We start from the raw sequence: 26,071 nt of genomic DNA, 5'->3' as shown, positions 1-26,071 counted from the left end.
CTTTGCAATAATAATGAGGATTACGCAAGGTTTTGTTGTTGCAGCTGTTCATCGATTTGTCTCCTTTCGCCTTGGTTTTTGGAAATGTTGGGCCAAATTTTGAAACGAAAACCCAAACAAACAAGTTCACCTTTACAGTTTTCATATTTGAGGCTACTTCTTCATTTCCATGCTTCTGATTTGGTATTTTGAATTGATCTTACTGTTTTTAATTATCATTTGTTATGTACTGAGTTTTTTCTGGCACAGGATTACTCTACATGCATCGTCAAAACATCCTTGTATAGTAAAAATTATTAATCCTATTTAATACATATGACAATTAAAGTTCAAGGTGGTGGGGTAACTTCCAAAGTTACAGTTAATAAGTGCAAGAGTAGTGATTTGAAACTATATCTCTCAGACCGTAAGTCTTTGCTATTTCTCTTATGTTATAAGTTAAAAGAATAGGTGAAGGAATAATGTTTTAAACATGATTTAAAAGCAGTACACATAGAAACGGCTTGGATTTTGAATGTCGGTACACATAAAATATGTGAACTCTATGAAATGACCAACAAAAACCTGGCACGTGGGATCCATCCACTTCTCTATGGTCTGTCTACACTCAGTTCTAGGCATTGCATTCCAGGAGGGATATACGAGGTCTGACAATTAGATTCGCGAACTCATCCTAGAAAAAGTGCTACATACCTCATTGCTGAATATCACTACGATCACCTTTGAAGTGCTCCCCTTGGGAAGCTAAGCACTGATGCCAGCTCCTCGTCCACCCTTTAAAGCATTTTGGAACTCTTTTTCTGGAATGGCCATCAGAGCTGTCATCCTATTACCCTTGATGTTCTGAATGTCATCAACATGTCTTCCTTTCAATATTTCTTTTATCTTCAGGTAAAGAACGAAGTCATTGGGGCCAGATCAGGTGAGTAGGGAGGGTGTTCTGATCCAGGTATTTGTTTACTGGCTAAAAACTCCCTCACAGACAGTGTAGTGTGAGCTGGTGCATGGTCGTGATGCAAGAGCCATGAATTGTTGGTGAAACGTTCAGGTCGTCTCACTTTTTCACACAGCCTTTTCAGCACTTCCAAACAGTAAACTTGGTGAACTGTTTGTCCAGCTGGTACAAATTCATAATGAATAATCCCTCTGATATCAAAAAAGTTTAGCAACATCATTGCAACAACTTCTCGAAATTAATTGTCAGACCGCGTAGTGAAGCTAGACTGTGTTTAAAAGAGGCTAACCAGATGGTAAAGTGACTTTAAACCATGTCGTGTGAGGATTATCAACATGAATTTGAAAGCTTTTACAGGAAGAAGAAACATGGTATAGGTCCCTTTATTGCCATTATATTTGTGAACTGTTAAGGGATGAGTCTTGGTTTCCAGGGTGTGCAAGGACAGAATGGGGACCTGTGGCAGAAGTGGCAGGGCAGAAGATTTGGCTTAAAATAAAAATGGAATGTTGGACTACTAAAGACTTCCCATTAAAAGAATGAGGTTCCTCAAGAGAACGTTGGAGCAATTTAGGTTCTAAGAAGAGTTTGGATAGCCATTTGGCAGAGGTATCACAGAGGTGTTTTAAGTAGTGAGGATGGGATAGGCAGATGATCTCTAAGGCCTCTCCAACCATGCGTTTGTAGGAACTGACGATAACTGCATTGCTCTGTCCATATATTTTCTGTTAGGTGTTTCTGCATCATACATGTCAGCTGAGAAATGCAAAGTAGTACAGAACTCTAGCACCTCAGTTATCTAAAGCAACAAAGCAATATTTCTTCCGCATATCAGAGCTCTCTTGTGGATAAACAGGAAAGCTCTACTCAGCTTAGTCACTCAGTGCCATGACTTCTGATGCGAACCACCTAGAGTTAGGCCAAACTTCACAAGTTAAGGGTACAGTTCTCCACATCTGCCCTCACTTCAGATATCAGCCATAAGCTTGGAGGTTCCAGGGCCACTCACACTTCTGACCAACTAGCTAAATATTGGGTTCACACTCTCTCCTCCATTTCAACAATTCACTAGAACAACTCACAGAATTCAGGAAAGTGTTACACTTAATATCACAGTTTTATTATAGCAAAATGGACACAAATCATAACCAGACAAGAGACACAAAGAGCCAGGTATGGGAGTATCCCAAATGCAAAGCTTCTACGGCCTTCTCCCTGTGGAATTAGGACAGATCATCCTCTCAGCACAGAGTATTGTTAACCAGGGAAGCTCAGCCAAGCTTTGGTGTCAAGACTGTTATTGGGGCTTTTTATTGTGGTTTTATTAAGTAGGCATGATTGAGAGAGAGAGAGAGACAGAGAGAGAGATATCTCACAGTGGTGTTTAATTGGCCTGGCCCAGAAGTAGCATGGTACATCTGCTCACAACTCATTGTTTCAAACTAGCCGCATGAGTTCACCCAACCACAAAGGGGCCACAGAATGCAATCCTCCCATGAAACTAGAGGAGAGAGTAAAAAGAAATATTTGAATAATAGCTCTGATCATTTATTATATAAGTCCTTCAATTGGGCAATCACTTTTCTTAGCATAGTCACATTTTATCAATATTTTCTTTCACATATTAAGTTTTCTTATGTGACTGTGGTCTTTAAACCTAGCTAAAATATCATTAGAATGATCTTATTTGGAAACTCATGATTATTTTCATAGGTTTGGAAACTCATGATTATTTTCATAGATTTAAAGGGTTTTTTTTAATATGAAATGATTTCCATATAAAGCATCAGTGTTCATCTTTTATTTCCATTAGCCACATTAACTTTAAATTGTGTGTTGAAAATAAAAATGATATGTAGCAAGAATCAGACACTTAAATTTTTTTTGTTCGTGAAGTTATTTCCACAAAAATAATTTTAAAGGGTAAAATATAACCAGTTTGTTGTATGTTATATATTTCTTTTTTATTTGCTAAGTAATCGAGACTGCTCTGTAGCTTTATTTTGATCTCACAAATACTAAGGGGAATGAAGTAGTCTTAAACTATTAGTCATAATGCCACGCAAACACATAGATAAGTAGTTATTAATATGACTTCAGAAGGTAATAGATTTTTCCTTTGCAAAATAGAACTTATAAATAGATTAAATGAAGTAGGAAGCTCAAAAGCAGTATTCAAGGCCATTCATCTGACATTCAAATTCTCAGTATATGTAACCATTTCTGGATGATGTCAAGGATATCACATCTGTGGGAAAGAATGAAAAGAACTGAGAGGAGAAAGATGATTATTTTAGAGAACAGGCTCACTTTTGTTTAGAGACTTAGAGTAGCTGAATCTCCTCCGTTTCCCCATGCCCCAGGCCTATGTGAATAATTGGTGAGTATATTACTTCACATCAATCATCACCTAATAAGATGGCACTTCTTGGATCTTCCTGAAATTGCATCATCCTTCCTGATCGACTCTTCTGTTAGGAATTCAAAGAAGGAAATGCCTAACTAGTTAGGCAGCATGGGAATTTACAGTTAATTTCGAAAAGACTCTTGAAGTATTAGAAACTTTGTTGGAAATTTAGTTGAAAAGAAAGAAGATAGCCTGCAAATCAACTGGGCTCTTTCAAGTCAAAAGAGATCATATGGAATAGTTAAAAAATAATTTAACAACAACAGCAAAAATTCCCATGGGACTTCTTCGATCAGCAGTCCTTAAATAGCAGTCATGAAAAGAATGAAAACGATTTCTATATATTGGAGGCCTCACATGTATGAGGTGTATTCATTAACTCTAGTGATATTAATAACATGCAAATAAATGTTAAGATCCTAAATTTTAAGACGGGGAAGTAGAGACTCCAAAGAATAAAATCACTTGATCAAAATCACACTTGCTGGATCCAATGGTAGACCGTAGCCACGATTCATATATAGGACTGTTCTCCTTTTCTCCCGACCAGTGGCTCGCTGGTGCTCACCTGTACTTCTGATGTACAAGGGCCAATCGTTACCTTTTCAGGGATTTTTCAGCCATTATTAAAAAGTAAATTGTATAAGCCTATTATCAAATAAATCATATTTTAGAAAGTTAATAAATACTCAAAAGTCATCACTTCTTCATTCTTTTACTACACTTAACTATTATCTGTGTTCTTGAAGTTATTAGGACTATTGTATCTGTATGGTGGAAATAATATACAATGGGGCCCTGCTGTGTATCTATTTCAGGCTCCCCATTCAGTGACATCATGTGGTAGCTTGAAACAAGCCATAGTGGTGTCATGTTGGTAGCTTGAAATCAGCCATATTTACACCATGGAAATCAGCAAATGCTGCAAACCAGAGCTTGGTTCACTGTCCTGGTGCTTTTCTAGATCTAATAAAGTGATAGAGAAAGCGTTAATGCAGATTAACATAAAAGTGTTCCATGACTGTAGCCATTATGTTCTGAATAGCAGAAGTAAATGAGAGACTATTCTTCCAATCAAAATGTATCATCCAATGTAGCACAAATTCACTCACATCCTTGACAAAATGAGTGAAGTTTCAATATTTACTTGTGATGTTTCACTTTCATCTTGCTTCTTAACATAAATATCAACCAACATTTATGTCGTAACTACATTAATCGATCAATTGTGACCTAAATGCAGGAGTTTGGCAAAAATCAACAAATGCGTTCTGTGAGAATAATTTCACTATATAGAATTGCCAATAAGGTATAAAAAAAGAATATTGTATATTTTAATAGTATTAGTAAATTGCATGCTGCACAATCCTTAATATCATTAACATTTATTTTAAAAAGTATATGTATACCACAGACTTTTTCTGAGAACTCGTTAAACATTTGCCAGAACACCAGAGCTTTCAATATCATGATATTGTCAAAATTGAATGAAACTGCTTTTGCCAAAGTCACCAATTCCTAGTTGCTAAATTCAATTCTTTTTTATTTGATTTCTTTGTAGCATTTGGCACTCAACGACTCTTTTTTTTTAAAATGTGAAATATTCTTAGCTTACAGATCTCACTCCTTTGCTTTTATCATAGTTCAATCCAAGTCCCTTATTTTCGTCTCTCTTCTATTTCCGACATCTTAAATACTGATATTCCAAGGCCTCCTAACCTAAGATTTCTAGTCTTTTAATAGTCACTCTTTGGACAAAGTCAGCTACTCACAAGGTTTAATACCTTATGGTTTGATAAGTTATTAAATATCTATTTCTGGCCTAGATATCTCTCTTGGCATTATACAGTGGTACCTTGATTTTTGAACAGCTCCATTGACGAACATTTCGGTGTACGAATGCTGTAAATTTTATGGATTTATGGTATCATTAGATAGTAAAATTCATGCTAAATTTGCAGTTTTAGGGGTTGATTTTAAAGGTCTGGAATGGATTAATCCATTTTGCATTACTTTCTACGGGGAAACTGCACCTCGGTTTCGAATGTTTCAGAACTCCAACGGTCTTTCCCCCAACGGATTATGTTCAAAAACTGAGGTACCACTGTATAGGCAAATGTCTATATATCCCTCAGTGGGTATCTTTTAATAACTGCCATAAACTGAATGTTTGTGTCTCCCAAAATTCATATGTTGAAACCTAATTCCAATGTGATGTTATTAGGAGGTGGGGCCTTTGGGTGGTGATGAGGTCATGAGGGTGGGACTCTCATGAATGGGATTCATGCCTTTATAAAAGAGACCCCAGAGAGCTCCGATGTCCCGTCTATCATGTGAGAATACAACAAGAAGATGGCCTTTACCAGACACCGAATCGGCTGGCACCTTGATTTTGAATTTTCCAGCCTCCAGAACTGTGAGAAATAAACTTCTGTTGTTTATAAGACACCCAGTCAATGGTATTTGTGGTATAGAAGCCCAAATGGACAAAGACAGAAATCTTGCACTAAATACAGCCAAAACCTAATATGGATGTTTTTCCTTGCAAATGTTCTCCTTCTTTGTTATTTTCTAATCTGAATAATGGCATTATGCAGCCATCCAAGAAATATGTGAGTCACCTAGACTTCTCACTCAATTCTGATTTCAATCAATGACAAAGTCCCTTTATGTGGTACATTTCTCCTTTTCTTTCTAAATCTTGCGCTAAAACCATCTGTTGTCTGGAGGATTATAATAAGTTTCTAATTGTTCTCCTCGCATGTACTTTTGCCCACCTATAATCAACTCGACAAACTGCTGCCAGAGTTGTATTTCTAAAATGTAAATGTAATCATGTTATTCTACATGAAATCCAATTTTCAATAGCAGTGTTTGTCAGTCTTTTTCACTGCAACTTTATAGGAAGAGATATTGTGTTTATCAGAACCCAGCGTATGCACAAATGCATATATGCACATGAACACACACACACACACACACACACACACACACCGTCACATACACATAGTCACACACATACACAATTGAAACAAAAATGTAACAAAACAATGGTTAATTTTCTTATATATTTACATTTTGCTATTTGGGACATATTAGTTAATTTTTTAAATGCTGGCTTATTACAGCCATTACATTTATTTTATGGTCTCATGGGATGTGAACCGTTGGTTTATAAAATACTAAAGTAGAGGAAAAAAATATCTGCATCCATGAAGCACAGCACACAGTCTTTCACAATCAAAAGTAAAACTAGAAAATGTTTTTTAAATAAATGGTAATAAAGGAACCTATGAAAATTTGTTGTATGAGTCTGTTAATCTAAAGCGATTCTAAAATAGGATTTACCCAAACTTTGTTGGATATAGCTCAAGCAGTATTCAGAAATTTAAGGTGAAAGGGACGCTTCACTAAAACCAGGCATAAGGAAGCTTTCTGGAATGATGGTAATATTCTATAGTTTAAAAGCTGTGAATACACAGATGTATGTATTTGTTAAAATTCAATAAATAGTACTCCTAATGTTTATGCATTTTATTATATGTAAAATGTACCACTAAAGGAAAAAAGGAACTAAAAGGACATTTTAAACTATAATTAAATATATGCATGCCTTAGTGTTTAGGACGTATTGTAGTAATATATGCAACTAATTTTGATATGTGTCAAAATCTAAGATGTATCGATAGATATGTGAGAAAGCCAGTAGAATAAAAGGTTAATGGTAGACACTAGTTGGGGTGGTATATGGGTTTTCACATTCAAACTCTTGCAACTTTTTAATATGTTTGAAATAGTTCCTAACAAAATGTTTAAAAAGTCATGCTGTGTGAAATAATACAGACACAAAAGAATACATATTGTAAGAGTCCATTTATATGCTATTTAAGAACAGTTAAAAGTAATCTATGGGAACAAAAATGAGAACAGTTATTGACAATAGGGATGGGAATGGACTGGAAGGGGTAAAAGAAAATATTTTGGGGCAACAGAAATACTCTGTGTGGTGGTGGTTACATGGACATATATATTAAAATTTATCACATCTGCACTTAACATCTGTGCATTTCGCTTGACATAAATTGTGACTGAATCAAAATAGGTTATGATATTGGTATCGGAGACAAAAGCATTAAACAACACAATGAAGGGTACTTCATAGTGAGAAAACGAACCATGAACAATGCATATTTTCAGTTATGAATTTTGTGTACCAAATAACATGGCATCAAAATGTACACTGTGATACCATAGGTATGATAAAGAGTCTGATTCCATTGTTGTTTAACTGCAGTCAAGCCCCGCTACTCCTCGCCTTCTGCAAGGTGATAAGAAAGTCTCACTCCTTTAGTGCCGGTGGGAAGTTCCAACCATGCGAGCCAGGGCCCACACAGGGAGAACTCCCACTCCAGCCCACCCCGCCCCATCCACGATGAAAACCTCAAGCCAGTCTCCTTTTCCTGCCCTATTAAGCCATTTGCAGACCTCGTTGGGAGTCACCCTCTCTGTCTGGAAAGACTTATTGTATGAGTGATAAATCATTTCAAACACTTTTGGTGCTTATGTGGTATTATCAGTCTTAACATCTGTACCAAATTTGGGGTGAGACGATCCATCCCACTTCTGTGGCATGACCACTAAAAACAGGCATGCAATAAATAGATCATAAAGATATCCTTTCATTTCCTTCTGTTGCCCTTGAAATGTCATGTAAACAAACAAAAAAAATGTATCTTTTGCTGCATGACAAAATACCTGATTACTTAGAGGCAGGAAAATAATTTATTATTATATTTCTCACAGTTCTTGGTGTTGACTTAGTTCAGGTGAATGGTTCTCACTAGGATGCCATCAGATGCCATGGATGGAATCAGCTGAAGGCGTCTTTACTCACATGTCTGGTTCCTGGGCTGGGATGGCTGGAAAAGCTGGGAGCTGTCAGTCTCTCCACACGGTCTAGGGCTTTGTCACAGCATGTCATTCTCAGGTTAGTCATACTTCCTGCTGCTGTCTGGCATCCAAGAGGCAGGAGGTAGAAGCTGCCAGGTCCGTTATGTGCTGTGCCGGGAACTGGCACAGTGCCATTTCTGCATGATTTCATTGGTCAAAACAATCACAGGATTTGTCAAGATTCGAGGGGGTGGAGAAGCAGGCTTCTTTTGATGGGAGAGTGGCAAGTCTCATGGCAGAAGAGGATGGGGGATAGGCGTTATCCCTGTGGTCATCTTTGGAAAATACTATCTTCCATGATAAGGAAAAGGGACTGAATTACCTGACATCAAGTAGAGCTAATTGATGTAGGTGGAACTCAATAACCTGAAAACTGAAACCCTCCACCCTATTCCAATACACATAAAGCATTCACTACAGTGACCATAAAGAAAAATTAATACATCCCAAATCATTAGAAGCAGGGCAGACAACATTTTCTGATCATTATATCTGAACAATAATACTCGTCGTTGATTATAAAACTAAAAAGGCAAATATTCATCCCCTCTGGAAAACTTAAATACAATAAAAATTGTAAATCCTCTACCAAACAACTTGATTCACAGAGCAAATCACAACTAAAATGTTAGAATCTCAGGAAATAGCAACAATGAAAATGGTATATGTAAGGAACTCTAAGATAATAGCTCAATCACAGCTCAGAGGTAAATTTATACAGACATTTTTATTATTTAGAATAGGCTTGTGGTTATAACAAATAATCTGCACGTAGAATGTCTCAAACACAACAGAAGTATATCTCTTACTCACGTAAAAGTACAGTATAGGCGAAGAGCTCAGAGGGCTACCCTCTTCCACACAGTCATTGGGAGTCTCTGGCTAATGGAGGTTCTGTCATATTGAATTTCTGGCTTTCAAGGTTTCCCTAGGTGTCATCTCCATTCCATCCACCTAAAAGGGCAAAGGAGCAGAGATGGATAAAGTGCTTTGTTTTGTTTTGTTTGTTTGTTTTTTTACAGTGCAGGCCTTAAAGTGGCACAGCTCATTTTGGCTCACATTCCATTGGCTAGAACTCAGTCACATAGCTACCCAGAACTGCGCCTCTAGGGAATCGGAGTTAAAGGAGCAGAGTCAGCATGTATGAAAGCAACCTTTCAGTTAACAAGTGTTTATTGAGTGTCTAGTGTTTATTGAGACCTGTGCTAGGAATTTGGGATTCAGTGATGAATATAAATGAGACACACCATACTCTCATGAAGCTTAGAGTGTAATGAGAAAGCAAGTAATTATAATAACATATGGGTTATGTTATATTCATACAATAGAATGTTTTCATCAGTGGAAGTCAATGAATTAGAGCAGTATCAACATGTATACACATCTTAACATATTGCATAGTGAAAACAAATTGCATAAAGTTACATTTTACATTATATATATATATATATATATATATATATATACACACACACACATATATATGATTCAGGAATCTTACATATTAGTAAACTAATTAAGACATATATGTGTGTGATAAATACCAAATTCAGAATAGTAAACAGCACGGGGAAAGCGAAAGGGTGAAAGAGGGCAGGGAGTGTAATTTCAAGGAGGTTCGGGAGATTTAATTGAATTTGTAATGCTTTGTTCTTTATTTTTGACAAAAAAGTTATATATATTTGAGGTATACAACGTGATATTTTGATATATGTATACATTTTGAAATAATTGCTACAATCAAACTAAATAACATATCCATCACCTCTCACAGTTACTATTTTTGTGTGGGGGTGATGAGAACAGTTGAGATTTACTCTCTCAGCAAATTTCAAGTAAAAAATGTATTATGACTAACTATAGTTACCATGCTGTAAATTAGGTTTCCAGAAATTATTCTTCTTATAGCTGAAAGTTTGTACCATTTCATCAATATCTCCCCTTCGCCCTACTGGAGACTCTGGTAACCACCATTCTACTGTCTGTTACTATGAGTTTGACTTTTTTTTGGGTAATGCTTCGTTCTTTACCTTGGTCATGGGAACACAGGTGTTCGTTATATTATACTTTTCATATTATTGTATGTTTGAAATTTTCATAATGTAAAGAAAGTGCTGAATGCACTTAAAAATGAAACCATAATCCTATGCATATATTCAGTAGTAAATTCATGTACAAGTGCTTTTGTCATCATCAGTAAATATTTATGGAAAGCTTTTTTTTTAAAGAGTGTGAGGAAGACACAACATTCATTATTTACTAGTCCAAAGAGTGATTATATCATGCTGGACAGGGATGGAGAGTTCAGTGATTGGATCAGTGACTCATGAGCATCTCCTGGACAAATAAGGAGTGCCTTATATGGTCAGTCTGGCCATCTCTGCTCCTGCCTATTCAGATGATTTTCCTTTAAAGGGCCCCTCAATCCCACTGACAAATTACTAAGGGTTTCCCCAAAGCTGGAGCAGGGTCGTTGTTCCTACTAACTTAGATGCCCATTATTTCTTGCTTCTGGCCTTGGGAATTTACAATTGATTGAGAGGCTGAGCAAGCACCAGTCTCTGCCAGATTTGTTTTCTTCCTGGAATTATAGATCAAGTAAAACTTCAGTTGACTTCCTGACAAGTCATTCTGGAGAATTCTGTCTGATAGCAAGTAATGCCAAAAGCCTCACCGGGTCATGCTGTTTGAACCCCTGAGTGAGCAAATGAACCCCTTGGGGCTTCTTTTCTTCTCCTTCACGCAAAGCTCTTTTCTCTTGGATAAGAACACCATTAGGCTGACGCATTGGGGTGGGGGACATCTCTAATCTTCCTTAGAATGTAAAGTGCCGTGCTTCATTCCAGCATGCCCCGTTATCACTTATTTTTTATTTATTAGTGAGAGTCCAGGAGATGCCCTGGAGAGGCCCTGAGTTTCTGGGTTCCCCAATTTCTCTGGCTCCTCCGAGATAACCCCATTTAAACCAATATAGCGCTTGTTTACCTAATCAGTACACCTATTTTAATTTTAGAAATCGGCTGCTACAGAGAATTTGACTTCTTCCATTCAGCAAAGTTCACGACTGTAGACATTTCACAGTCTCAATAACACTGGCTAAAGTCAGAAAGGACTTCCTTAACGGAGCTTTCCCCTGTCATTCTAGATTTTCAGGTGAACAACCATGGATCGCAGCACTTATTATTCAACATTTGTGGGGGTTTTTATTGTGGGTTTTTTTGTTGTTGTTGTTGTTGTCTTTAATCTTTCAGCACCCTAGAAAGACATTGATGGCATGGTCAAAATGAGTGATTTGAAAATAAAATAGTAAAGGGACTATTCATACAGGTGTGTTCAGGGTTTAGGAAAACCAGTGACGGGGAGGGTGGTATCCCAGGACTAACAACAGGTAGGTCTTATGACTGTTAGACCCAAAAGTACCAATGGAGGGACCAGCTACTCAAATTTGGTCAGTAGATGTATGGAGAGGGCTCACTGGCAGGAGCTGTGGGCTTCCATAAAGGGATTAAACCATGGTTATCCAACAGAGTGTGAAGCATGGGAATGAAAGCCCTGAGCTCATTTTTCTTCTGCCTGTTTATTTTTTCTCATGGTCAGATCCCAGCCAGATACTGAAGGTCAAGAGAAATCGTTGATGAAGTCCATGTGGATCAGCCTACCATGGCACAGAGCTGGGTAGAGAAGGGAGAAGGATGGTTCTAAAGGGACAGATAAGATAATGAGAGTGCCTCACTCTCTGACAGTTTCTTTTTTAAAGACTTGATTTGTTTTTAGAGTAATTTTAAGGTCACTGAAAATTTGAGAGGAAGATACAGAGATTTCCTATATACCTCTTATCCCCTCTCATGCACGGCCTCCCCCATTACCAACTTCCCCCACCAGAGTGGGACATTTGTTGCAACTGATGATCCTACACTGACTTATCACAATTACTCGAAGTCCATAGTTTATCTTAGAGTTCACTTTTGGTGTTGTACATTCTATGGATCTGAATAAATGTATAACGACACGGATCCATAATTATAATGTCAGAGCATTTTCACTGCCCTAACTGCCCCATCTCAACTGCCCTAAAAATCCTCTGTGCTTCTCCTATTCATCCCATCCCCTACCCTAACCCTTGGCAACCACTGATCTGTGTACTGTCTCCATAGTTTTGCCTTTCTAGAATGTCATATACTTGGAATCATACAGCATGGAACTTTTTCAGATTGACTCTTTCATTTAGTAATATGCATTTAAGTTCCTCCATATCTTTTCACGGTGTGATAGCTCATTTCTTTTTAGCGCTGAATAACTTGTAGTTTCTTACGGAAGATCATAAGAGTAGCTCATACAGTGTGCTACAATGGCAGTTTCCTAGAACTCTCTCTTAAGCTTAAGCCACAGTGGTTACATATACTGAATCTTTTCCTCTGGTTCATATGGTCAACGGAAGAGATGCACCATACATTTTCTGAGATTATATGTGATACTCCAGAAAAACCTAAGAGAGTCTGAATCATGTCTCGTTGTCCTAATCCCAAATTCTTAGGAAAGGCATTCTGTTAGGACTAGATTGGTTCAAGACCAGATTAACTTTAATAAATCAGCTATTTCAGATTGGGATAAATAGAAAGCCACAGAGCAGAAACAACGTTGCTAGGAGCCACCTCTTTAAGCCTGTGGATCAGAGTGTGGGGTAGGCTGTTCTAGGAGATGAAAAGAAAACCAAATACCTGTTCAATGGTGGTCATCATATTATATCGATCCATATGATATACTCTCTCCTAATATAAGCTATCACTATAATGTAGCGAAATGATCTCCAGACTTAGATCCATAAACCTTGTTTTGAATCACTACTGTCATTTACAAGCCATGTGTTATTCAATAAGTCACTAAACTCTCTGAACCTCAACACCATTATCTCTAAAATTGGCTTTCATAATACCTGCTGTAACTACTCATTGGGTTTTCATGACCAAAGGACTATAAATAAGTTATTATAAATGAATAAAATGAGATAATGTATGTGAAAGCTCTTTCAGCAATTATAAGTCAATGTAATTTTAAGTTGTTTGCATTGTTTAAACAGCAATTTCTTCCATTCTTTTTCTAACTTCCCAAGTTAGATGTACAGGCCACTCATTTTCAGTCTTTCCTTTTAAATATAGAACTAAATGCTATCCATTTCACTTTAAATATGACAGCTGAATCCAATGGATTTTGATATGGTTATTTTCATTAGCACTCAGTTTCCTAATTTCCTAATTTCCATTTTTATGTATTCTTTGTCTCCTGACATTTTAAGGTATGTTTTCTTTTTAGCTCCAAATTGATGCATTTTTAAAATTTTATATTTTTTTTATCGGTTTCTAACTCAATTTCATTGTGGCCAAAGAATGAGGTCTGTACTCTTTGGCATGTATCATGGTAGATTGTTGCTTTGGTGGCTTTCAGTGAACCACAACTCCCTTTATTCATTCCCTTCTATAACATGCCTACCATATTGACTCTGGACTTGGCCATGTGATAAGCTCTGGACAATGAAACATTAGCAATAAGAACACAAGATGGAACTTTATAAATACAGTGGTACCTCGGTTTTCAAACATCTCCCTTGATGAACATTTCAATTTATGAACGCTGCAAATTTTATGGATCTATGGTATTATTAGATAGTAAAATTCATGCTAAATTTGCACTTTTAGAGGTTGATTTTAAAGGTCTGGAACGGATTAATTCATTTTGCAGTACTTTCTATGGGGAAACTGTGCCTCAGTTTTTGAAAGTTTCAGAACTCGAACGGTCTTCCGGAATGGATTATGTTTGAAAACCGAGGTACCACTGTACTAGTGATTAGTGTTTGTCATCTTGTAGCATTCCTTCTGGGAACCCAAATACCATGCTGTATAAAGCTACATGGAAAGGCCATGTGTTTTGGTTATCTGTTGCTGTGTAACAAACCACCTCCAAATTTCATAGCTTAAAACAACTATTTCTCATTGTTTTATGAGGTGGCTGGGTGGTTCTTCTACTTAATATGGTCATGATACCTGGGGCACGGGGGCAGCTGGAATGTCCAAAATGGCTTCATTCATATGGCTACCAATTGTCTGGGAACACAGAGGGGGATGTTGACCTTGCTTCTCTCCCATGTGGGCATTCCCAAATGGTTGCTTAGGCTTCCTCCCAGCTTGGCAGCTGGCTTCCAAGGAGTGTTTCAAAAGGACATAGCATTACTTAACAGCAGAGCCCATACTCCAAGGGGGAGGAGCAAACAGGCAAAGATAACAATGAATTGAGAAGCATAAACTGTAAAAAAGTCTAGCATTCTTGATATGAATTCCACAAAAGCAAAAGCATTAGAACAGGGAGGCTAATAACACGTAATTAGTCTAATAAACCTACTAAAAGATATAAGCAATATAAAAAAAGAACACAAGAAGATGAAGAAGAAAATCGTATTAGATAGAAAAAAATACATAATAATCGAAATAAACTATACAAATACATCAGATAAAGAGCAGAATGGATATCACTGAGGAAGAAATCAGGAAAATTTATAAACCAGATTGAAGAAACCTCATAGAAAGAATAAAAAAAGAAAATAGGAACTATAAAAGAAAAGCTAAGAAATATGGATGCTAGAAGTAGGCAGCATATCAAAAAGAGAAAAATTAGTGGAAAGATTTGAAGCAATAACAAAGATAAACTTTCCCCAACTCAAAAGAAATGAAAGACCTCAGAGTGAAAGCCTCCATAGGGGGCCAATGTGGAAGAACAAGAAAAAGCCAGACCTAGACACGCGTAGAGGGAAAATATTAATAGAAAATAGAAAAATAAATCTTTCAGAAAGAGAAGGTGACATGTAAAGGAACAAAAACCAAATTAACGTTAGATTTTTCAACAGTAAAACTGCACTTATGACAATAATGGAGTAGAATTTTTGAAGTACAGAAGTAAAATAACTGAGAACGTGCAATTTGTATTCAGCCAAAGCATCTTTCAAATGTAAAGTCATTATAAAAATCTCCTTACGTGTAAAAGGACCCCAGGATTTTGCCACACAAAGCCTCAGACTGCAATAGTTTGAGTGAAGTGCTTAAATAAGAGACAATAAAGGGGAGGAGATAAACAAAATGAAGGTGATCAAATATGTTGGTAAGATTCAATGGTAGCATTTTAAAACCTAAGGCCAAGAGAAAAAGGGGAGAGAATCTATTCATAGTAACTCACAGTTCAAATATTTAGATAATATTTACACGAGGTTGGGAGTTAGGGAGACAAATGAATGTGTGATGACACTAAAGTTCTTGTCTATGACAATAAAATAAAGTAACAAAGGATGAGGTGAAGCAGAAACATTAGGGGACAAATGGAAATATGATAGTATGATAGAAATAGGTCTAAATATATCAATAATTAGAATACATGCAAATGGAATAAACCGGCCAGTTAAAAGACAAAGATTGACTAATTGGGGAAAATTAAAATAAATGCAGTGTACTAGAGGTACATTAAGTACATACAAAGTTGTAAGTAAAATGATGGAAAAAAACATATGAAGAAACCATAAATCTAAAGAAAGCTAGCATGGGAATATTAATATCAGATAAAATTAGACATTAACACACAAAAAAATATTATTAGGGATGGTAAAGTTCACCACATATAAAGTTAAATATTTACATTATAATAGAAGATCTAGCAATGTGAAATATGTGTGGACCTACTAAAATAGCCTTAAAATTTATGAAGTAATGCATGTAAAATCACAAAAATAAAGTGATGGAACTATCTTCCTTTTGAAGATTTCAACACAACTCTCGATTGATAGGTGAATCATACAAATAAAATTAAAAAGGATATAAAAGATATGAATGAAACATTTAAGCTTCACCTAATGGATATTCAGATGTTACATAATTGATATCAGGATATTGTGTAATGGAAATTAGGATATATGTGCGCATATGTTTGTGTGTAGGTAGATCGATAGATGATAGATAGATAGATAGATAGATAGATAGATAGATAGATAGATAGACAGATAGATAATAGATAGATAATAGATAGATGATAGCCTTCCAACAATTAGAATATCCGTATTTTCTTAAGTACACAGGGAAAGTAAAAGACTGAACTAGGCCATACCATAAAGAAAACCTCAAAAAATTTCAAAGACTGGGTGTCATACAAAACATGATCTCAGATCTCGTTTCAATTACATTAAAAATTAATATGAAAACAAAAATATTCCCACCCATATTTCGATAATACACCGTGGGTGCCAAAAAATGTATACAAGTGGACACTTTGGTCAACATTGCTCAAGCAGTAGTTTGCTGTAATCAGAAGTGTCTGGACGCTGATGGTAACCACTTTGAGCACCTCTTGTAATTGCAGAAGTCAAACGTGACTTGTATTCATCTTTTGTTATCAGTATATATTGAGTATTATAATTTTAATACAATTTTTTCCTTTCTTAAAATGTGTATACATTTTTTTTGGCACCCGCAGTATATTACCAACGAACTCATGGGTTAACAAAGAAATTTTAAAAAGTGTTTTAAATATAAACCCCCACCTTGTACGAGTGCAAGGTCTCCTATAATCTTACAACCTTTCAAATACAAGCCTCTTCCTTATTAAGACAAGAAAATTCCCCAAACAACTTATTGCTGTGGATTTCTGTTCTCTTGCTTCATTTCATTCTCTGGGCATTTCCCTAATTTTATTGTGATTTCAGGTATTTATTTGAGATGATGTTGCTTTATTTAATCCAGCATTTCTTGGAGGGTTTTGGTTTTGGATTTCTGGAGGGTTTTCAGGATATCTAGGCTGTCATATAGCTGAAAATGGAAGTCTTTATTCTCTTTTATTCATTCATATAAATCTATTTACCCTATTTGTGTCACACCTAGGTTGGTAGATATAATGCTTTCACTAAAGATTATTTAGCAGATAAAATCTATCTAATTATAAAAGCATAGAACACTAAAATATGTATCATAAAGATTCTAAAAGTGAAATTTAAAAATAGATGTTAAAACCAATTGAAAAAATACCACCATTTTCCTATCCATAACCAAATAATGCTTTGTAATTCCCATCTGATCTATTTCCTGCCTTCCTGATATTTTCTACATTTAGTCATATTATGTACAGTTCCTGTCTCTGGCACAGCTAAAAACATAAACCAATTGGGATTTTCAATGCTATGACTGTGAATCAAATTACTTTGTCATTCGGACCAGAAAATGAACAATAAACTCAGTGACAGTTAAGAAAACCAAAGACCTGACAGGTAACCCCCACCCACCCCAGCACATGGAGATTGTATTAGAGGTCACAAATTTCAACACGTCATGCCGCGGATGTGGATGGTAAACACGTGCTCAATCTTCAATCTGACAACAAACTAGTTGTCAAGGGTAGTTTTATGATGTTTATGGTGTAATATGACTTGTTTATTTGAGGAAGCTCTTCTCAGAGTTGCCAAAACAAAGAGCTTTCGCCTGTACTAATAACCCTGAATGATCTGAAGTTATATTTTTACTTATCCTTTCTTTCTTCCATTATTTGAGTATGTTAGCTAGCTGAATGAATTGCCTCTGACGTCAATACAATTCAGTAATTTCTTTCCGTATTTCCCTGTCCCATCTTAGTAGTCTACGGTGTCTTGTGTGTGTTCTATCTGCAGCTGTCTTCGCAATGTCTGTTCTCACATCGGTATGTTGCTAGAGTGACAGCTGGCTGAGCCGTAGCTTATGAGTATAAAACAAGTAATTGCCTCTCCTTTTGGACCTGACAGAGTCTTGTGTAGATTGATATTAAGGAAGCTACAAGTGATTTTTAAACTTCAGCAAAATAGAACAATTCTATAGATTTTACCCTTGGATATGGAGTGTCATGTGGTTTGAAGACGGTTCAATAAATAGCCTGACTTTCTCCTTTATAAAATGTGCTCTTTACTATGCTGGCTTTCATGGAATTATCTATTACTTTCAATTCATTGAATTTGAAAAGCGAAACTAACCTCTTATGTATCTCACTTAATGTTCCCATATGTGTAGGTAGGCAGTGCAAAAGCTCAATTTAATTTTACCAAAGTTCTCCAGCACAAAGCATTCCATCGCTTCATTTCCCACTAACCCACTGCTTACAATTAACACTCCAGCCACACTGGCCTATGGATTTCTTTTATCAGGTACAAAAATACTCACCCTATCCCTTATCCCTGTATTAGCCTGTCAGTTTTCCGTGGCAGCAAAACTGTCCTCATCAGTAATCTTCCACGGTGTAACCTTTCTTGCAAATAGTAAGCATTCAATAAGTGTTGAATTAAATATACTTAATATTCTACTTTAGACGTAATTTATTTTTGTTTCATAGAGAAAATACTTGGCACACATTAGTATAGAAATCTAATTCAAATTTCATGTTTTCTATTCTTGTTTTTCTGTTCTCTTTTCTTTACCAATATGAGGCTGGAAACTTCAGGCAGGTCGGAAGCCTCATTTTAATGAGGTAGATGCCTGGAAGTGGCTTCTGATTTAATCCATGCCAGAGTCTTGTACTAGCTCCCTTACTGATAAGGTGAGTGAATGGATATGAATGTTGAAAGGCAAGATGCATTAATACCCTAATGCAATTGATTTATACGTGGCTGCATCATCAGGCCAGCTGGCTGGTGTGGAGGCAGGATTTCTTCATGTCTCTCAGAACAATGAAAGGTTGCCACAGGGTAATGAGACCGCCACCCCCCCCCCCAAAAAAAAAGAGCAGGACAGTGCTCGGCTTTATCTTCTTGAAAGACTTGATCAAATCCTAATCCAGATTATGAAACATCATTGACAATTGTGTGGCCTTATGTGGGGCTGGAAGAGCTGCACCTCCTACTGGGAAAATGCCATGTCTCTTTCTCTATGTTGCCATCTTGGATCAGTTAATTTGCTATAATTTTTACTTATGTTAAAGTAACTCGTATCATGTGTCTCTGGGTTGATATTAACATAGTCCTTATGACACCGGCCTGTGTCTTAGCTGTACTATATAATTGAAAAGCATAATGACTGGAACATGAGTGATGTTTTTGTACAGAAACCCTGTAACTTATGCAAACAAATGAGTGAGTGCTGTCATTTTTTTTTTGAAGTCTTCTTCAGGAATTTGTTTTCTAAGATCACATTTCCTTTAAATAATACATCTACTTTGCTTTAATTTTCTTATTTTCTACAGCGTCCTCATGATATTTCCATTGCTACTTAATAACTGTAACACCTTGGATAATCTCTTATGAACCTCTTTTATCATCTATAAAATTCAGATAATGGCACATATTTAATGGGAAGGCATGTAGTCTGAATTTGAGGGAAAGGATATTCAAATATTCATGGGAAATAGTCTACTATCAGGTCCTCCAAAAAGAGGGTATGAAATCTAAAATGAATTTCCAGGAGACTAATTAGGTGGCTCTTGTAATATTCCAGGACAGATACGATAAGGGAGTGAACTAAGGTGATGGCTACAGGCATGAAGAGGAAGGAGCTGATTCAAGACATATGATGTAAATGTCATGGTTACGGTTGGGAACGAGGGAAAAGCATCTAGGATCACTGCCAAATTTCTGACGCGGCTACTGGATGAATAGTTATATCAGTAAAAAGATAGAGAACATTGTCAGATGGGAAACAATAGGTTCAATTTTTTTCAATATCTCATATTTATTGAACTATGTCAGACCCTAAGTTAAATGCTTCATGGGTGTATCTCATTTAACACACACGACTTTCTTATGAGGTTAGTGACATAATTATCCTTATTTTCAAGTAAAAAAAACTATGGCTTAGAGAGGGTAAATAACTTGCCCACATCAGAAAGCCTAAGTCTAGAGCATGTGCCACCCAATCAATGGTGGATACTGCCTTTGTTTATTTTTAAATGTGCCCAAATTTCCTATTATCAAACTAGCACATCCTTACTCTTCTTGTGGTCTTTAAGTCTTTCTTAAAGAAAGTTTCTAAGACTGTTTTACCAAACATTGAATTCTATTTTCTTTATTGAATGTATTTGATTTCCTGTAGTTGAATTTCATAGACGTGTCTTCAGATGTACAAAAGGTAAACTTTTCTGTTACTGATGGCTCCACTTGCACTCAACAGTGGTAAGATGATTCAGTCGGATTCAAAATCAACTTAGTCACTTCCAGTTTACAACTCAGTTTCTTTTGCATTGTCAATTCGGGAATTTCCCTCTCCCTCTTCTCCCTAGGAGGATGGAAGGTGTTTCTGTCTGTCTTGAAATCAAAGGGAGCTGGGGGCATCTGGTCCACAGTAACCAGGAGTCTCCATTATCTTTCTCTGAGATGTAGCTCATATTCTTCTATTGATTTCATTGTATTTTGCTCTCTACTGTTGATGGTTGTGTGTGGTCTTGCTGTGATCACCAGTCACTGAGGCCTTCAGATCCTGGAAACTTGAGTGTTTTCATTTAAGTCTGTGGGGGCAAGCTCAAATACACTGGCCTAAGCCCTCCACTCAGCCACTGCTCCAGCTTCTGTTAGTACCTCCCCTGGCCCCCAGTATCACAGTGTGTTCTGGGAAATCACGGTTACCCCCTGCCTCCATTCTCACTGTATAGCTTATGTATGTTTAGTTTTAAATGTGCAGTTTGTGGTACTTGTGGGAAAGTCAAGAAGAGATGGTTAGTGAGCAATAGAAATCTGAGTCTGGAACTCTGGAGAGAATTCTGGGATTGAGACAGTTTTTTTTTGTTGTTGTTTTGTTTTTTGTTTTTTGTTGAGAGCCCACTGGCCCATGTGGGAATCGAACCCGCAGCCTTCGGAGTTAGGAGCACGGAGCTCTAACCGCCTGCGCCACCGGGCCGGCCCAGATTGAGACAGTTTTTACAGAAGCATCAGTAAATACATGCTGGTTTTAGACACAGATGCTAATCATATCACCCAGGAACCATGCATGAAGTTATAAAAATGGAGGCCAAAGCCATGGGTCACAGTGATATTTACAGGGTATGTAGAGGAAGCAGAGCCCACAAAGTATATTGACCGATACACATCTGGGTGAGCCAGCTGGTGAATATATCATACTCAGGTATTTCAAAGAGCACATATAACTGGGCCTAAAAAAAATAGAGACCTTTTTAACAGGGACTGGCTTGCATTTCCTTTCAAAAAGTCAGTTATACACAGGTACGGTATGAAGGAAGTTGGTTTAATACAAGTTGGTGTTGAGAGGACCTAATAGGATTGGGTTTAGTTGACTTAATGCCAAGAGTAAGATACAATCCATCTGATCAAAACGGATTTTTCAAAATAGCTTTCTGACTTCCTTCCTTTATCTTTTTTTATTAGTTTCAGGTGTACAAAACAACATAGTGATTAGACATTTCCGTCCTTCCTTTATCTTGTAAGGCCGTTTCTCTTCAAATTAGCAGTCGGCTCTTTTCTGGCTCTTAAGGATGCGAAGTGTGTATCCCTTCATCTGCTATTTTTGCCAGCTTCTGCTTTAGGATTCCTGTAACTGTTGTCTCATAATATCGGCATCCTCCAGTGTCTAATATCCTCCTTGCTTCATCATGAAATATCTTGGCCAGTGTACCTTATGCCACTTTCTTGGCCACTTTAGTACTTCTCATTCTCAACAGTTAGTCTAATTCAGCATGGAATTCATTATAGCCAGACCTCTTGGATTCAACAACCTGGATCGAATAGTCACTTGTCAAGCTGGTATGAATAACTCAAACTGATATGCTTCTTTGGCCAACTTGTATTAAACCAGAGCTCAGGCTGGCCTGCCTTATCAATATCTGAGCCTTTCATTCAACATATTTCTGGGTAATTGGAGAAAATATATTAATGCATCCAATAAAGACTAAGGACACCACAAGTTGGATCCTTGGGAAGCTGATGATTATCCCTTTGTAAACCCACCCCAAACTTTGTCTCCCAATTATCCTCTTTAGATTACTGTACTTTCACAGTTTCTCCAAGTAATACCATCTTTCTTTTCGTCCTCTCTACCATTACTGACCTGACTCTGATGATCTAGATTTTTCTCATTTATTTATGGTAATTCTTGAACATCTTGATCCACATCTTTTGTCTGTTCTCTCTGAAAACTGTGTGAAGTTGTGGATATGTTTGTTTCATTTCGGTAAATTTACTACTACTACTATTACTACAATTACTACCACTGCAGCAGTGATCACCATCGCTCACCTCAGCAAGAATATCAGCTCTTCTTCTTTAACTCAATACTGTGATGGTTATAGGTCCTTGAACCTATATGTATACTTCGGAAATATGTAAGTCTTTTCTCCATCAGTATTTTAATTGATGTGCACGGTATTGTGTATAGATTCCATTATGTTCTTTAATTCTTTCACTCGAACATACAATTTTAACATATATCTATGTGGCTGTGTTTACCTAGTTCATTGCTTTTCCCTGCTGCATAGTATTACTTAGTATGCATCTACGACACTTTACTATCTCTTTTACAAAAGTGATGAATGAACACCATGTTTCTGCTCCTTTTTATAGCAAACCTTACTGAAAGAGATGTTTATACTTGTCTTCACTTTTTCACTTCTCATTCTCTCTTGAACACCGAGCAATCAGACTCTTGTCCCCAACAGTGCACTGTAACACGGCATGGAAAAACACATCGGACAAGGTCACCAATGAATCAGTTGCCAAATCCAGCTGTTATTTTTCAGTTGTCATCTTACTAGACCTTTCAGCTACATGATCCAGCCTACTTCATCAACCACATATCCCAGCACTATCCACTTCATTCATTGGAATCCAACTACATGTGCTACACTGTTATTCCTCAGACACATTAAGCCGGATTCAGTATCATCTCTGCTGTTGCTTGTTATTCTACCTGAGACCCTCTTATAGCCAGACAGGGACATACATACTCATTTCCTCCATTAATTAGTACCTGCTCAGGAGAGCCGTGCTGTCATTCTCTCTTCCCTTACCCACTTCATGTCAACTCAGAACACTTAGTGCTATGTGAAATCTCATTAAATCATTACTTATTTATTTTATTTATTGTCTGCCTTTCCTCACTGCAATGTAAGCTCCCTGAAGGGGGTGGATATTTTCTATTTCTTTCACTGCTATATTGCCATGGTCTAGCACAATGCTTGCCTCATAGTAGATTTTGAGTAAACTGAAGTTGAATGAATAACTCAAGTATGTCACATGAAATGCTCTTGTAGTTTTTGTATAAGAGATATATTTGTGCTCATTTTTGTGTTTGCTATTTTAGTAGTGTTAGTAGAAAAGAGGCAAACCAATAAATAAATAAAAAGAAAGGAAGGAAAGAAGAAAGGAAGAAAGAAAGAAAAGAGGCAAACCAGACAATTCAATTGTGATTGGCTGTTACTATGGTCAATCATTTCTGCCCAGGGATGTGTCATGTCATGGGTCCCTTCAAAATAAGCAATGATATAGAAATTACAGGAACCAAAAGATATAAACCAGTTAAATATTTTTCTTTTGACCCTTTATCTTTTACCTTAAATAATATTAAACAGCATGCAGATATTATTCAGGTAGTTTTGGCCCTCTCCTTGTGATTTTTCTATTTTCCCATTGTCTGTGTAGTTCTATGCTTCCTACAAGGAGTGGAGAGAGATGGTAGATACAGAGTTTTGTCTCATTGCTTATTTTGAAGGCACCAGAATTAGGTCTAATCAAAGGAAGGAGTCATCCTGGAATTGGGTAAGTACCTAAAAGAGCTATAAACTTGTAAAGGACTATAGAATATTCATTACATAGTAAATGTAATGAAAATTTTATAGAAATAAAAAATAGACCTTTCTCCTATGAAAACCCCTAATATTGAAAACAAGTTACAAACAATATATTTGCCTCAAAAATAACAGCCTTATTGTATATGTCAAATTATAAACCCAAAGAAGCTTGCTGTTTCATAAATAGCTACTTCTGTCTTTTAACAGATGCAATTTCCTCTCCTATAAAGAAATAAAACAATCAGTACATTATGAATTATTAGAGGACAAGATGACCAGATTGACCTCTATTCTAGAAGACATACCAAACCATATCTGGAAAACAGAAACTAGTAATTATGTCACTTGGTATTGCCATTTGCACTCCAAAATTAAGTTGTCTTATTGTTTCAGCCCTTGTTATAGTAACTGCCATTTGTTCTGGAAACAGATGGGCCCTTGCTAATTAAGAAAACTGCTGTGGTTCATTAAAGAAATAGCAAACAACCAAATGAAATGTCAGTTCTTAGGGTCACTCAATGGTACAAAGCTTGATCGCATTACTCATTTGTTCCCTCTTCCTCTGAAACGTTGACTTAACCTAATGATGTACCATACATTACCTTTAAGTACTATAATTACAAAAACCACTCCATACCAAAAGGCTTAAGTATGTGCAGTATTATTTGTGTGTGTGTGTGAGAGAGAGAGAATATTTCATGAGTTATTTTAGACTCCTAAAAGGATGATTTATAAAATTATTATCTTCATACTTGAAAGAGACCTTTGAAATCTTTTAGGTCAATATCTTTCACTTACTCGATTGTTCAATACTTACTAAGCTCCTTCCTCTTACTAGGCTTTATGCTAAATGCTCATGATGCAGACATTAATAGGACTATCCTTGTCCTCAAGTTTTCAAAGTCTTTTGGGGGACAGAGATACATGTAAGGCAATCATAATAAAGATACGATTTTGCCATTGAAATGTATAAGAAATTTTGTAAGTGCAGAAAGAAACACCTAGCTCTAGCAGAGTGAAGGGTGGGTAGATAAGGTATTTGTGGAAGAGATAATATTGTTGGTATATAGGAAAGCTTTTTTTCTTGCTGCTATCTTGAATGCCATTTTACTGATCTTTTCTACTACCTCTAAGTTGTTAATTTGTTCTCATTGATTTTCTATGTAGATGAGAATATTACTTGCAATAACACTAACGTTATACCTTCCTTGCCAATGTTAATCAGTCATTTCTTATTTTTTATTTTATTGTATTGGATAAGATATTCAGAGCTTTAATGTATTCCATATTCTATTCAATAATTAATAGAAATTGTATCCAATTCTAGTTAGGATATAGAAAATCAAAAGAGATTGTCCTTCTTACCCTCTCAATGCGGAGAATCTAGATAATATACAAAGTCATAAATTTAAAAAACCCATCAGAGAGCTGAGAATGTCTCAATGAACTAAACACATAGATTTCAAGCCTTTCTAGGTGATAAGAGAACTGCTGCTGCTTCCATCCCGGCCAAAGTGGGAAGTGAAAGAAAAATCCAGTAGATAGGCATAGGAGAAAAAAACGAAAGTTTAATATACATTTAATAGATACATATGGCTTGGAGTTACAGGATAGAATTCTTAAGAGCCCCTGCCTCAGATCAAGTCTGTATCTACCTGCCAACTCTGTCCCACGGGCCTTCAACAAGATAATGGGGGTAGCCCAGCAAAGACTGAGTGTGAAAGGCAAAGGCCTGAAGATAGGATAGGAGAGCTGGCTCTTCATCAAGGTCATTGCAGTGGTCCTCAAAAGACTTTGGGCAAGGAAGAGATCACCCAAGGAGCAAAAATCCAGGGGCAAGACTGAAAAGCCAAGAGAATTCTAAGGCAACACAATCACTGTCAGCCAAGCTGTAAAGCAGTGATTTCCCATGGATCTGAAAGCTGGTGACTGCAGCATTAAACATAAAGAGTCCTCCAGAGTCTCGCTGATGCTTTGATCTCCTT

General features: G+C 36.7%; 1 protein-coding gene across 1 annotated transcript in view; it reads right to left on the bottom strand.

Annotated features, from left to right (window-relative positions):
* The window catches only part of LOC308495494 (putative MAGE domain-containing protein MAGEA13P), a gene marked incomplete at its 3' end in the record, with an annotated part of 178,739 nt that overhangs the window by 71,605 nt on the left and 81,063 nt on the right, over nucleotides 1-26,071 (bottom strand). The window contains 1 exon segment of the mRNA XM_081043844.1: nucleotides 9,126-9,266.

This window comes from Rhinolophus hipposideros (assembly GCF_964194185.1).
Source record: "Rhinolophus hipposideros genome assembly, chromosome: X".
Taxonomy (NCBI): domain Eukaryota; kingdom Metazoa; phylum Chordata; class Mammalia; order Chiroptera; family Rhinolophidae; genus Rhinolophus; species Rhinolophus hipposideros.
The sequence above is the reverse complement of the archived record's forward strand: the minus strand, read 5'-3'. Positions and strand labels throughout refer to the sequence as shown.